The sequence below is a fragment of the Nyctereutes procyonoides genome, unplaced genomic scaffold, assembly GCF_905146905.1.
Source record: "Nyctereutes procyonoides isolate TBG_1078 unplaced genomic scaffold, NYPRO_anot_genome, whole genome shotgun sequence".
NCBI classification, from domain to species: Eukaryota; Metazoa; Chordata; class Mammalia; order Carnivora; family Canidae; genus Nyctereutes; species Nyctereutes procyonoides.
In genome coordinates this window covers 12,963,654-12,977,894 of record NW_026575034.1, presented here as the reverse complement: position 1 = coordinate 12,977,894, position 14,241 = coordinate 12,963,654, and positions in this window count along the sequence as shown.

Below are 14,241 nucleotides of genomic sequence, written 5' to 3'. Positions count from 1 at the left end.
GTGATCATAAGTTTTCAATTAAAGAACGACTAATCCACTTTCTGTTTATATAGATTTGTCTATTCTAGAGTTTTCATATAAATGGAATTATGTAATATGTGGCCTTTTGTGTCTAGATTCTTTGATTTAGTGCTGTTTTTTTTTAATTTTTTTTTATTTATTTATGATAGTCACACACACACAGAGAGAGAGAGAGAGAGGCAGAGACAAAGGCAGAGGGAGAAGCAGGCTCCATGCACCGGGAGCCCGACGTGGGATTCGATCCCGGGTCTCCAGGATTACGCCCTGGGCCAAAGGCAGGCGCTAAACAGCTGCGCCACCCAGGGATCCCCGATTTAGTGCTGTTTTTAAGGTTCATCCAGGTTGTAGCATTATTATTGGCGCTTCATTCCTTTTTATGGCTGAACAATATGCCATAATTTATCTATACTACATTTTGTGTATCCATTTATCGATCAGTGGACATTTGAATTGTTTCCACTTTTCAGCTATTATGAATAAATCTATTATGAGTATTCATGTGTTCATGTGTATGTTTTTGTGTGAATATATGTTTTCAGTTTTCTTGGGCTGAACCAAGGAATGGCATTGCTAGTATGATATAATTCTGTATTTTATAAGAAACTACTAAACTGTTTTCCAAAGTTGTGTGTGTATGTGTGTAACCCTTTTTATATTCTGACCTGAGTCCCCAGAATGCAACATCTCTTAATAGTTATCCCTATTTTACAGGTGAGGAAACCCAAGCAAGGAAGGCTAATTTGTTCAAAGTCATAAACTAGTAGATAGTAAAACTGGGCTTTAGAATTCAGGTTATCTGGCTCCAGAGTCCATCTTCTTAACCAGTACTTCTACTTCTAGTTCTGAATAAGTGAAGACCTAACATGGAGACTAGATTTCAATAGTGATGTTGTTCAATGTTATCTAACATGTTGTAAGGCTTCAGTCTCTTTCTCCTTTCCAGTTAATTTAGTTTCTGATGGGTGGTTCTCCCTCATAGACTCCTCCCCTAAGGAGGGTAAATCTCAGGTAAAACAGCTGATAACCAGAAGGTGGCAACAGAGAACTGTCCAGATGTGCGCTAAGAGCTCTTTACATGAGTTAGATAATCCTTAAAAAAGAAAATTCATATAGAACTCTTGGAAATGTCTTTCATTTGTGAATATCTAAATTCAGCCTAGAAAGTAGGCATAATCCCTGGGACTTGATTGCTGCTGAGATGCCTGGGGGACATTTGTTGCTCTTTAGTGTAATATTGAAAAAAAAAACTGCTGACGGTGGATATCATTGTTATCTTTACAAACTCAAGGTAAAAGTTCACTATTAGGCTGTCAAATATGGTGATAGTAATATCTTTTATGGGAATAGGAAAATTCTCTTCTAAATTTTAAGAGATTTTTTATCAAGAAGGGTCTTAAATCTTATCAAATGCTTTTTCTACATCTGTTGAGATGATCATATGTCATTCTTCCTTTATTCTGCTAATGTGATAAATTACATAGATTTTTAAAAATGTAAAACCAACCTCATGATCCAGGAATAAGCACCATTTGGTCACAATTACTATTATTTTTTTCCATATGGATGATTTTGATTTGATTTTTTTTGTATAGGATTACTGCATCTATATCAATGTGATATATTTGCTTGCAATTTTTTTTTTTGAGTTTTGGTGGGATTATATCAACCTCATTTAACGAGTGGGGAAATGGAGAAATGTTTGTTTCCCAAATAAGTTTTATTTGATTGGTGATATTTCTTCCTTCATGGAGTTTCTTTCATGGGAGGGATTTAAACTATACATTCAAGTTCTTCATCAAATATAGGACTATTCAGATTATCCATTTCCTCCTGTGTAAATTTTGATAACTTGTCTTTTTAAAGGAATTTTCCCATTTTATTTAAATTATCAAAATTACAGGCACAAAATTATTCATAATGTCCTCTTGTTTTCTCTAGAATCTCTAGTGATATTCCTCTTTTTATTCCTGATATTGGTAATTCATGTTTATTCTATTTTTGTCATGCTCAATCTTGTTAGGAGCTTGTAAATTGTATTAACCTTCTCAGAGAGCCAACTTTTTAAAAAGTTTGTTTGTTTGTTTGTTTTATTTATTTATTTATTTATTTATTTATTTATTTATTTTTAAGTAATTTCTACACTCAACGTGAGACTCTCTCATGACCTGGAGATCAAGAGTCATGTGCTCTTCCTACTGAGCCACCCAGGCTTCCCTCAAAGAACAACTTTTGGCTTTGTTAATTTTTCTCTATTTTCTATATGCTTTCTATTTGAAAAATTTCTGTTCTTATCTTTATTACTTTCTTTTTTCTCCTTCCTTTGGGTTTGCATTCTTTTTTCCCTAGCATCTTGAGATGAAAACTGAGGAAACTGATTCTCAATTTTTCATTTTTTAAAATGTAGTTAAAGCCATAATTTTTATAATAATTTTTAGCTGTAGCCTCCAAATTTTTCTTTTCCATATTTTTGTTCTCACTTCAAAATATTTTCCATTTTTATTATAATTTCTTTTTTATACATGGCTTATTTAGAAAGCCATTGCTTAATTTCCAAATATTTGGGTATTTTAAAATCATTTTTTAGTTATTGATTTTTAATTTGTGTTCACAGTGGTCACAGAAATAGACTCTATGATTCCAATTCTTTGAAATTTGTTGAGAATTGCCTTATGTTCAGCATATGTTCTATTTTGGTAAATGTTCAACATGTATTTGAAAAGATTGTGTATTCTGCAGTTGTTAAATACAGCATTGTTTATAGGTCAGTTAGGACAAGTTGCTTAATTGTGTTGTTCAAATCTCATACATACTGCTTTTTTTAAACTGCTTTTTCTGTCAGCATTGAGCTAAATGTGTTAAATTCTCCATCTATGATTGTGTATTTGTCTATTTCTCCTTAATTCAGTTAAATTTTGCTGTAGTTTGAAGTTATATTATTTAAAACTTAGAATTTTTTCTTATCGTCAAATTGACTTAAGATTTTGTAATGTCCTTTTTTTTTATCACTGGTAATACTTCTTAAAGCCTGATTATTTGTTAATAATATAGCCAAATTGGATGCATTATGGTTAGTGTTTTTGCGGTATATCTTTTCCCATTCTTTTCTTTCCACATATTTAAACACCCTATAGCTAGGTCTTGTGTTGTTTTTTTTTCTGACAATTTGATAATCTTTGTCTTTAATTGGAGTGTTTAGTCCATAATTTACATTTAATATAATTACTGATGTAGCTAAGTTTGTCATTGTCCTGTCTTGTCTTTGTTTCTTCCTTCTCTTTTCTTCTTATAAGAAGTTGCAGCAGCTAAAGTCACAGAGATTGCTGCCTGTGTTCTCCTCTAGGATTTTGATAGATTCCTGTCTCACATTTAGATCTTTCATCCTCTTTGAGTCTATTTTTGTGTATGGGTATAAGAGAATGGTCCAGTTTCATTCTTCTTCATGTGGCTCTCCAATTTTCCCAGCACTACTTATTGAAGAGACTCTTTTTCTGTTGGATATTTTTTCCTGCATTGTCAAAGATTAGTTGACCATAGATTTGAGGATCTATTTCTGGGTTCTCTATTCTATTCCATTGATCTATGTGTCTGTTTTTGTGCATGCTAATACCATGCTGTCTTTATGATTACAGCTTTGCATGATAAATGGTTCTCTACCCCCTCATTTTCAATCTGGAGGTAACTTTGGGTCTAAAATGAGTCTCTTGTAGACAGTATATGGATGGGTCTTGCTTTTTTATTCAATCTGATACCCTATGTCTTTTGATTTAGCCATTTATATTTAGAGTAACTATTGAAAGATAGGAATTTAGTGTGATTGTATTACCTATAAAGTCCCTATTTCTCTAGATTGTCTTTATTTCCTTCTGTTCTATGTTACTCTTGGGCTCTCTCTTCACTTACAAGATTCCCCCTTAATATTTCTTGCAGCGCTGGCTGGGTGGTCACATATTCTTCCAGTTTCTGTCCTGGAAGCTCTTTGTCTCTCCTTCTATTCTGAATGACAGCCTTGCTGGATAAAGTATTCTTGAGTGTATTTTTTTTCTTGTTTAATACCCTGAATATATCATGCCAGCCCTTTCTGGCCTGCCAGGTCTCTGTGGATAGGTCTGCTGTCAATCTAATGTTTCTGCTTCTCTATGTTCTTCGCTTGGGCTGCCTTCAGGACTTTCTCTTTATCTCTGAAATTTGCAAGCTTCACTATTAGATGTCAGGATATTGATCTATTGTTATTGATTTTGGGAGGGGTCCTCTCTACCTCTTGGGTATGAATGCCTGTTTCCTTCCCCAGATTAGGGAAGTTCTCAGCTATGATTTGCTAAAATATACCTCTGCCCTTTCTCTCTCTCCATCCTCAGGCACTCCAATAATTCTGATGTTAGTTCTTTTTACAGTATCACTGATTTCTTGAAGCCTCTCCTCATGAGCTATCTGTTGTTTCTCTCATTTCCTCAGCTTCCTTCCTTTCCATCAACTTGTCTTCTATGTTACTTACTCTCTCTTCTGCTTCATTTACCCTAGCTGTTAAGAGTATCCAATTTAGACTGCATCTCAGAGTATTTTTAATTTTGGCCTGATAAGATCTCATTTCTGCACTAAGAGATTCTCTAGTGTCTTTTATGCTTTTTCTGAGCCCAGCTAGTAACTTTATAATTATTATCCTGAATTCCATCTCTGACATTTTATTTAAACCCATATCGATTAGATCTGTGGCAGAGTATTATCTCTGTTTTTTTTATTTGTTTTTATTTAAGTTTGATTTGCCAACATATAGTATAACACCCAGTGCTCATCCCATCAAGTGCCCTCCTTAGTGACTGGTTCTTTCTTTTGTTGTGAATTCCTCCTTCTAGTCATTTTGTCCAAAGAAGAATGGATGAATGAGTGAACAGAATAAAAAAATATGAACCAGAATACACAGTAGACAAATCCGATGAGGTCAGAAAGCAAAACAAAAAGCAAAAGAGAAAAAAGAAAGAAAAAAAAAGGGAGGGAAGAGAATATAATTTCACAGGGTGGACATAATAGGGTAATCTCCTTGTTCCTGAGTTATTTTGGTTTGTGTGTTAGAAGGTACTAAATCCAAACAAACAAACAAAAAAAGGTACTAAATCCCAAAACTGTAAACTGTAAAAAAAAAGCAATACACACACACACACACACACACACACACACACACACACACATAGAATTGAATGTAGTGGAAGGAAGTATATATAGTAGGAAGGAAGTATATATATAGGAATGTAGTGAAAATGAAGTATATATCTATAAAATATAAATGTAAAAATGGAAGTTAAAAAAGACTTAAAAACAAAGTTGATGAAATAAGAAACTAGTTGAAAAGGGAAAAAAGAAAAGAAAGAAATGGAGTTTTTAAAAAAATATTTTATTTATTTATTCATGAGAGACACACAGAGAGAGGCAGAGACATAGGCAGAGGGAGAAGCAGGCTCCATGCAGGGAGCCCGATGTGGGACTCAATCCTGGGACGCCAGGATCACAACCTGAGCTGAAGGCAGGCACTCAACCACTGAGCTACCCAGGCTTCCCAGAAATGGAAAATTTTAAATTGAAAGGTAAACAAATCATGAGAAAAAAAAAAAACAAACCCTTGAATTCTATATACTATTTTCCCCTAATGCTGGGATTTTCGTCTGGTGAGGTCTGTAAATTTGCTGTGCACCTGTTCTTCCAGTCAGTCTTCTGGAGGAAGGGCCTGCTTCACTGCTTCTCATGTGTCTTTGCCTGGGTGGAACTGTACCAGCCCTTGCCAGGAGGCCAGGCTCAGTGTAAGCTGGTCCTCAGTGTAGCTTTTGTTCCTTGAAGGCTTTCTGTGCCTCTTTAGAGGATCCAAATATAAATGGCCATGCCCTGATCTCCAGCGCCAGAGCAGAAATCACAGTTCCCTCTCTTCAGTAAATCTTAAGGGATAAGTGGTCTTCACTTTTGAGTGTGCCATGGTCTGCAGACTCCTGCGGTGCTTGCCCACACCAGTCCTCCTAGGAAATTCAGAGTGTCTCGCCTTACTGTACTTTGTAGGGTGCTGACACTGAGAGCAGTCACTGGGTCGTGTGCACACCTACTCTACCGCTCCGGGGGGTAACAGAAGGTCCCCTTGTTCTGCTCCTCCACAGGTTCTCCAGGTGGAGAGCAGTCACCCCGTTTGCCCAGCTCTGGGTCTATGGTGAACCAAGTTGAGAGCCCCCTCCTGGGCTCACCAACCAGTTTCCCCACTCAACCGCTTAGACACTCCACCAGCTCAGGCACCCCTGTTAATTCTGTGGTTCCACGGATTCTGAGACCACACCGTCTCACCTAGAATTCTGCCGATTTCACCATCTGAGCCCCTTTCAGGGAGGATGTCTCTCACTGGAGCAGATTTCTAAGGGCTCCAGTTTTGCCGTCCAGGGCTTTATCACTTTCCAGTAGCCAGCTTTTGAAGGCTGCCTCCCTTCTGCCATTTATCTTCTCATATCTCCCCTCAGATTCACTTCTCTGCAACTCCTACCTTGCAAAAAGTGGTCATTTTTCTACTTATAGAGTTCCAGATATTCTTTTCTTACATCCTAGGTTGAATTCATGAGTCTTCAGAATGCTTTGGTAGTTATCTAGCTAAATTCAAGGGACCAGCTGAAATGAGCTTTCCCACTCTTCTGCCATCTTGCTACCTCCCCCTGAAAAAATATTTTACTAGAACCACAAGTTTTTCTTCTTTCTGGAGATGTAATATTCATGCTGGTCCATATTATGACTAAAAGTGGTGATAGTTGCATGATCACCAATTTTTCTTTAATTGATGAGAGATAATAAAATAATAAAACAATTTGTTTTTCTATTCACTTGGATTTAGCATAGCACCTAATGATCATAATAATAACAACCATAATAATTATAATTGTTGTTACTATTTCATACAAGGTATTATATTTTCCCTTACTGATGATGAAATCTAGAGTGGAAAGGTGAAGCAACTTCTTTTTTTCTTAAGGTTTTATTTATTTATTCATGAGAGACATAGAGACACAGGCAGAGGGAGAAGCAGGCTCCATGCAGGGAGCCCGATGTGGGACTCCATCCTGGGACTCCAGGATCACGCCCTGAGCCAAAGGCAGATACTTAATCGCTGAGCCACTCAGGTGTCCCAGTGAAGCAACTTTTTGAAAATTACCCTCATGTTGCAGCTGGGCTTAGAAGCTAGATCTTTGCTCTAAACCTAAATTCTTATTATTAATTAAATTCTCTAAAGTTTTGGGTCAAGAGTTTTGTTATGTAAATCTTATAAGTAAAATATCTTTAGTCATGGCTCATTCTAACTTGAGCTGTGTTATGCTCCCAGAAACTGTATCCCAGGACCATTCATGCCAGGGAGTGGGTTCCATAGAGATTTGCATTTGAATATTACTATGTCCGTTGTTCTGTGAGAGAATACTTGAACTAATAAAGTGGGAGCTAAAGATCTAATGTGGAGAGAACTAACACATTGTGTTATTTTCTTTTCCATTCTTCTACCAATTCAATTTCATGGTTATATAAAATGACACACTTTGATTAATGTGATATTAAGATAAGTAGTTAGTAGATAAAAGGAAGCACAGAAATCTTGCTTGTAGATAAAAAAATCATAGAAGGCTTCCTGAAGGAAGTTGACCTTGACCAGTGAGATGAAGGAAAAAATATATATATTGTGAAAACTCTGACAGTCTAGAGTTAGTTCCCCAAACTCATAGTGCATCAGAATCACCTGAGGAGCAGAGTAACTATTCAATGCTCAGACCTAATTCCAGGAGATTCAGATGAAGTTGGGATAGGGTGGGGCCTGGGATTACATGTCTTTATCAATATCCAAATAAGGAGGAGAGGCAATATGGCAGAAGAATATGAGTCTTCATTTCATCTGGTCCCCCAAACTTACCTACATAACTTTCTTTTTTTAAAAATATTTTATTTATTTATTCATGAGAGACACATGGAAAGAGAGAGAGGCAGACACACAGGCAGAGGGAGAAGCAGGCTCCATGCAGGGAGTCCGACGCGGGACTCGATCCCGGGTCTCCAGGATCACACCCTGGGCCGAAGGCAGGTGCTAAACCACTGAACCACCCAGGGATCCCCCCTACATAACTTTCAAACCATCTTGAACACCTATGAATTCAACCTGAGTGTAAAGGGAGAACAAATGTAGCTAAAATGCTACAGAAAGAAAACTGATCGCTTCTTACAAAGCTAAAAATTTCCAATATTTTTTCTTTTTTCTTTCCTTAACTATAATATTTTATCAACTCTTCCTTTTTAAGTTTTTTTCCTTTTTTTGACTTTCATGTTTTTACAATTATATCTCATAGATATATTCTTCATTTTTGGCTTCCTTTCAACATATTCAATTTAATTTTTGTAGATGTATAAGTCATGCATTTTTTGTCTTGTTTTATAATTTTGGAATTTTGTACCTTCTAACATACGAACTAAAATACACTTAGAACTAAGTGGAGCACTGTGTTGGTCCACTCTGTGAGATTATATTCTCTCTTCCTTCCCATCCTGCCCTCCTCTTTTGTCTTCTTGTTTTTGTTTTTGTTGTTACTGTTGTTTCTCTATATAAATCTTGCTGGTTTATATAAATTTGGAATTTAACACCTTCTAACATACAGAACAAAATACACTCAGAACCAAGAGGATCACCTTCTTGGTCCACTCTGTGAGACTATATTCTCTCTCTCCCACCACTTCCAACCCTCCCCTTTTTCAAATTATTACAATTTTTAAAATTTGTTTTTCACTTTTGTGGTCTTTTTCCCTCCTTTTTCTTTATTTTCTGGTCTCTGATCTCTTCAGAATTGTCTAGGGTGTATTTTACTTAGGTTGTGGTTGATATTTTTGACTCTGCACTGAACAAAGTGACTAGAAGAAAGAATTCACTACAAAAGAAAGAACAAAAAGTAATATTCTCTGCCACAGATCTAATGGATATGGATTTAAGTAGCATATCAGAGATACAATTCAAGGGTACAATTATAAAATTACTGGTCATTCTTGAAAAAAGCATAAAGGACTCTAGGGGTTCACTTACTGCAGAGTTGAGATCTAATCAGGTCAAAATAAAAATACTTTAACTGAGATGCAATCTAAACTGGATGATCTAACTGCTAGGGTTAATGAGGTAGAAGAGAGAGTGAGTGACATAGAAGACAAGTTGATGAAAAGGAAGGAAGCTGAGGACAAAAGAGAAGAACAATTAACAATCCATGAGGAGAGGCTTTGGGAAATAAGTGACAATTTGAGAAGGAATAATATTCATCTTATTGAGATTACAGAAGATATGGAGAGAGAGAGAGAGAGAGAGAGAGAGAGAGAGAGCCACAAAGTATATTTGAACAAATCATAACTGAGAGCTTTCCTAATCTGGGGAAGGAAACAGGTATTCATATCCAAGAGATAGAGAGGACTCCCCCCCCCCGCCAAAAAAAATCAAGAAAAACTGATCAACACCATAAAAAGACTCTATTGTCTCTAGGAAAGAGTGTCATTATTTTCAAAGGACACAGTTTTTGGCCATGGGCAGAAAAATGAATCAGGAAGCCAGAGAAAGTACAGTGGCTAACACTGTGAACCAGAGAACTTATGACAATATTTTTTAGTGGATTCTATTTATTTATTTGAGAGAGAGAGAGAGAGAGCACAAGCAGGGTGAGTAGCAAAGGGAGAGGGAGAAGCAGGTTCCCCCTGAGCAGGGATCCAGACGTGGGGGATTATATAGAACATGTTATGTCAGTATCACATGTATTTCTTGAATTTCTGAAATTATACTATGGGAGTATTTGAGCATTTAATTCAGCTGAAGGGTGTTTTTCAAAGAAGTGTAGGGTTTTCACTTGGAATTTATATAATGGATATATATATATGCTTAAGTTTGATAAAGGTGTGTTGGAAAATATACATTGCCATGCTATTTCTAATAGCAAGAAAAAAGAAACAATGTAATAATTATTAATAGGTAAAATATGGTACATAAAACATGTAATACTATACAAGAACTAAAAATAAGATACAGATCTAAATTATAAGTGAAAAATGAAAAATACAAAACTACAAAACTACATAGAATGATCCTATTTGTGTTAAAAATATATATAATAAATATTTCAATTTTCTAGTTGTGCAAAGAAAAACATTTCTGAAAGGAGACCAAAAATCCCTCTGAGGTATGGGATTGAGGAAATTAATCGGGAAATAAGAACTTCTATTTCCTTTTCTACATTCTCTGTACTTTTAAATTCTTGCTTTGAATTTGGCTTTTATAATAAAAATACTTTCAATTGTATAAAAATAGTACAGTTTTATTATAGAGTATTAGAATTTTCAAGTTTTCCTTAAAACAGAATTTCCTACTTGAAGGACATCAGTAGGGATTCAAAGTATATTTATCCTCCCTGGGTGATCATATTGGTGCAGAACAGTTGTCATACATATGGAACCACCGATTACAGTGTGCTGAGGACAGGCAGCCATGGCTTTCCTCTGGGATAGAAAAACTCTCTGAAAAATGCAAGCAATATGACCAAGTTCAATTCCACACCATAGGAATCTGAAGAACCATAAACACAGAACTAAAACAGCTTTTGCCTTGAACTTTCCCACTATAATGCTAAGTATTCCCATAGGCAACATGATTGCCTATTTCATTTTTTGACTGACCTTAGAGAAATAAAATGCATTAGCATAGAAACTGTATGTAATCATACACATACAGTATAAAGAACTACAGATATTAATAGAACCATGTTAGTCATGACCCCACCATCACTTACTTTACCCAACTTTATGGATTCTCTTACAGGGATACCTGGGTGGCTCAGTGGTTGAGTGTCTGCCTTCGGCTCAGGGCATGATCCCGGAGTCCCAGGATCGAGTCCCATGTTGGCTCCCTGCATGGAGCCTGCTTGTCCCTCTGCCTATGTCTTTGCCTCTCTCTCTCTGTGTCTCTCATGAATAAATAAATAAAATCTGAAAAAAAGGATTATCTTACCAGTTCATTGATGTATTGCTTGGCTAAGGATAAAATTGCTCTGATTTTCTAGACACACATCAGCTAGGGGTTAGGGTAGGTGGCCAGGGTGCAGGTAGGTGGTGAGAAAGGCAGCAACAGAGAATGAAATTTACTTCATATCATCTATGATTCAGATGGAAATACTATAGATAATTAAGAATTTATTATTGTCAAAAAAAGAATTTATTATTGTCAAACTAAACATCTTACTATAGATCTGGTGTTTTCATATTATTATATAGTCTTCAATGTTTGGAAAGTTTTTAATTTGAAAATGTGGTTAATCACTTATAAGAAACTCTCATGAAAAATAAAAAGTAAAACAAAGCATACTCAAAATAATCCCAAACAATTAACAAAATGTATAGAAAGTAGCAATAGTTCTCAATGAGCCTGTATGAAATTCAAAGAGATTAAGCATTCAGTACAATTTAGTATTTCAGTGCTATCCCCTGAGCTTCTAGAGCATACACCACGTAGTTGAAAAGTCTATGCTGAAGTTCTCTGTGCCACATATTTTGCCTGACATTAAGGGCAGAGGTAAAGGATGCCATCCTTAACATTTGAGAGTTTCGGCTCATGTGCCTAGTGTAGTTCGTACCACATCATGTTATGGCTCACTGTAGCTCTGTCTTAAGGATGCAGGTCTTATTCACATTTGTTCACTGTATCTAGCACAGTATTCAATTTAATTGCAGCAAAAAGTTAAAAAGGTAATTTTTTAACTGTAATGTGATCAGGGAAATAAAGAAAAAAGTGAGATTAGATGAAAAAGAATCAGAATTGAACTGAACAACCATTTCCTGATTGTCTGTCATGTGCCAAATATCCTTCCAGGGAATTTGTATGTGTTCCTTTTGTTTAATCCTCACCCCAAGCCTGTGAGGCAGAAAGGAATCTAACCTTACTAAGTCTTACCAAGGTTAATGCCTCACTTCCGTCCAAGCCCTCCTCCCTACTGCAGCCAGGTGACCCAGTCTGTTCACTCTAGGGTTCAACCCTTCTGTGGCTTTCCACTGTCCTGGGAATAACGTCTGAAACCCTCAACTGACTTTCAGGAGCTCTGGGACCTGGAGCATTCCCACGCCTCCAGCCTCATTTCCTTTTTTTAAAGATTTATTTATTTATTTATTTATTTATTTATTTATTTATTTATTCAACACACACACACACACACACACACACACACACACACACAGAATCGCAGGCAGAGGGAGAAGCAGGCTCCATGCAGGGACTCGATTCGGGGACTGCGGGATCACGCCCTGGGCTGCAGGCGGCGCTAAACTGCTGAGCTACCGGGCTGCCCTCCAGCCTCATTTTTTGCCATTCTTTCGCTTGCTTGCCTGCCTGCCTTCTCTCTCTCTCTCTCTCTCTCTCTCTCTCTCTCTCTCTGTAATGCATTCCCTTCAGTTTCTTGAGCACACACCACACTTCGTTTTCTCTTTTTATCTTGGCCTTCCCACAGGCTATGTTCTCCATCTAGAATGCTTTTTTTCCCCTCTGTTCTCAAAAAATGTTAAATGAATGAATGAATGAAGGGATATGGGAGAAAAGTCAGTGTAGGATCCTGTTCAGGGAAAAGATTAGGAGTAGTAAAGTGATACAAGACAATGATAATAGATAGATTGCTTGAGGTTTAAGCCAATCACAAGACGTAACACATTAGCACCCAGATCTTGGTTTCTTCTCTTCATCAGTTCATGCTCTTCCTTCAAGCCTCATCATTAGTGCCACTTTCTCTAGGAAGCTTTTTATCCCCAGAAGTGGTTAAATCCTCTTGCTATCTGCCGGTTGGCTATAATGCTCCTCATACCTGACTGAGCAGCTTGAGAGCAGGGTCATCCCTTTCTTGGTTGCTTCTCCATCCCTAGCACATAGCATTGTGATGATTGTACAGAGGCTACTCTCTCCATATACACTGATTTGAACTATAGGCAATTGCTCTGGGACAATAGTTGGTTTGTGTTTCTCATTGGTTCTGCTGTTTTGATTTTTTGGCCATTAGTTTCTTTCTTGTAACATTATTAGATGGTTAGAGATTTTATAAATTCCCTGCCTATTCTTCCAGATGAGTACAACTGGTCGACAGTGGGGCTTTTGTCGAATACTAAATGATACTATCTAATTAAACAATAGGATTAGAAACAATCATCCTGATTCTTTAAGTGTCCCTGTGGGCACATGCTTGTATTACACATATGTTTATTTTCCATTCTTTTACCTCTCCTCCTCCCCTTCCCCTTTGCCTAATTACTATCTTTCTTTTTCTCTCAGCAGAGCTATCACTTCAGACAGTAGGTACATATACTCTCTGGAGGACAGCTGCATCACGAGTATCAAGGAAAAGAATACCTGGCCCATAGTAGGATCTCAACATTGAATGAATGAGTGAGTGAATAAATAAAGGTGTGTTGAGAGGTAGGATAGCAAGATAGGAGATCATTCAATGAAAAGATCAAGAGTAAAGAGATGAGGGAATCGATAACCTATGATAATAGTTGTGTTCTTTGATATTTAAGCTGATCAAAAGATGCAACACTCAGATATTGGTTTCTAAAAACTTCTCCAACCAAATGAAGCAGGAATCCTTGCAGAAATGGCTGATTCTAGGATTGGGGAAGGGAGAGTACAAGATGAGTCCAGCTTCGTGTAGAGCCAGAAAGTAAGCAAGTGCTCATGTGGCCCTAAGTGTGGGCAGAACTTAGTGACTCTCACCTAACAGAATATGGAAAGAGAACGGAGGAGCCTCACAGCTAATACCTTAACCAAGCACTTATGGTTAATATCACCAGAAATACATATTATTATCTTGGATTCCCTGACACGATTGAAGAGAAGTATCTCTTCTGGGATATTCCTCCCTCAAGATCCATCACCTCTATCTAATTGTGAGAAAACACCTAACTTAAATTGGGGGGACAATGTAAGAAATACCTGACCAGTATATTCAAAAGTATCAAGGTCATGACAAACAAGGAAATACTGAAAGAGTCAGAAGGGACCAAATGCAATGTGTTGTCCTGAAACAGAAAGATATTAGTGGAGAAAGGGGGTGAAATCTGAATAATTTTATACTAGAGTTAATTTTATTGCAACAATGTTAAATTTCTTAATTTTGGTAAATGGATGGTGGTTATAAAATTGATAAACCCAGGAGAAACTGGGATAGGATA